Below are 2,049 nucleotides of genomic sequence, written 5' to 3'. Positions count from 1 at the left end.
TTGTGCCTGTGTTAATTATATTTGATACCAGTTGACTTTTTAAGTTAAAAGAAAAAAAGACTTTTTATTTTTTTGGCTAGGGTAAAATACTTGGAGAAGTAGTAGCCATATTTATGAAGAACGACTTTATTTTTCATTATTAAACCCTTGTGAAATTGTTAAAACATTTTTAAAAGCTTAACTTTAAACTCTTCATCATATTCATATCCTCAGTGGTTTCTCTCAATGCTAATGTATGCAGGAAAAGTAACTAATTAAGATAAGAACATTGTTAATTAAAATAGAGCAAAGCAATTAGACCTTTGATTAGTAAACAAAACAGGTACCAAGAGACATAATTTCTAACTTACCATCCTCCTCTGTTCCCAGCAGACTTTTTTCTTCTCCAGCTCTCAACCAGAGCTGGCTCAGAAATTGTACAAATTGTACAAATTCAAACCTTTGTTTGTTTTTCTTTCTCTTTTTTTAAACATTGTGTGGAACTGTAAGGACAGCAACAACAATTACAGCTGTTGCTCCTTTTAGCAAATGCAAATCTTCTTGATTTTTGAATCAAATCAACCATTTGAACTAGTTGAAACACAAAACTTACAGAGGTCCAACCAAAAATGCTTGAGTGATTTGCAGTAAAACCACTGGGGCTTCGTGCTTCACAAAGTGAATTGCGTGCTACATAATTTTACTGACATTAGTTTTGAAATTTGGGAAGTACTTTCTTAACTCGAAAGACTCATTCTTTATTTAGATACCCATCTGGGATTTGAGTGCCCAAAAAACTCCTTTGCGCACAAAAAGAATAGAAAGAAATTTAAGTGCTTGTTACTAGAACTGCAATTCTGCAAGTTGCACATTTACGAATGGGAAATTGTTTCATTGGGCAATCTTCAGATAAAATTCTTCCACAGTTTTTGAGCCAGAAACTAGAACGTGACTCCCTCCAACCTAGGCAGCCCTCCTAACCAATCCATGTCATGTTCGTAGTCTCTTTCCTACCTTCAAGAGGTAAGGAGTGGAGAGTGCCCTAGGCAGAGCATCGTGAAGTGTGGTTGATACAGGCATTTTTCAGCATACTACCTCTGAAGTATGAGAGAACTGGAAGTGTGTAACCCTCACTCCTCCTGGATAAGTGCCCTGTGTAGTTAAATAGTGTACTAAAGGGAAGTTGCAGCTGCTCTGCACCTCATGTTTTTCAAGGAGAGTGTACTGTGCCTTGTTTGTGTGAGAACAAACTCATGAAAAGATGGATCCTCCGGGGAGGTGAATCTTTCCCTGGGCCTTGGGCTGCAGGGAAGCTGTGTAAACTTAAAAGGGAAAAGATCTAGCAAATGTGCTGTTCTGAGAATTTCCTGTTGGAAAATGCTGTATTCTGCCCTTAAACTGGTTCACGGCCCAGGACAATTAGCTCTCCCTTGTGTTGTATACAAAAGTTTAAGCATCTAAAAAAGGCCCTGGTTTTTGTTCAGTGGGCCAGGTGCTCTACAGTTTGACGCTGCAGTGTTACAGGGCCTCAGTTCCTTTTCAGATCTGTTGTTAAAGTCATGTAACAAAGCACTTATCAAGACCTGGGTGTCCCAGTGTTCTCTCTTACTGGTCCTGTGTTATACCCAAATATTATTAAAATAGATTTGTATCTACTTCTATTTTGAATGTGGTGATTTTAAAGGACAGCTTTACTTGGAATTACTGATTGCAAATGCATTTATGCCTTGTTTGTTTTAAGTATGGTATGTTAATATAGCTTCCAATCTGAAAAAGTGTTTTATACATACGTATTTACCCTTTGCACTTTTTCTTACAAACAAATCACCAAGGCCATTGCTCAGTTGAAAAAAGGTATTAAAAATATATTCCAGATTACCTTCTCTAGCTATGGGATAAGTAATGCTAGCATGACAGTAAAATGAGTGCAAAGGCTTGTATCAGAACAAGAAAATTACTGATATGATATAAAATTAAAAATAAGTGGCATACAGTTTAATGTGAGTTGTTAGTCATTCTTTTCGTTAACGTGCAGTGATTCAGCATTTAATTTGTCTATATTTTTGAGTG

The sequence above is a fragment of the Aptenodytes forsteri genome, unplaced genomic scaffold (assembly GCF_000699145.1).
Source record: "Aptenodytes forsteri isolate BGI_AS27 unplaced genomic scaffold, ASM69914v1 Scaffold50, whole genome shotgun sequence".
Classification (NCBI taxonomy): Eukaryota; Metazoa; Chordata; class Aves; order Sphenisciformes; family Spheniscidae; genus Aptenodytes; species Aptenodytes forsteri.
Note: the sequence above shows the minus strand (reverse complement) of the source record.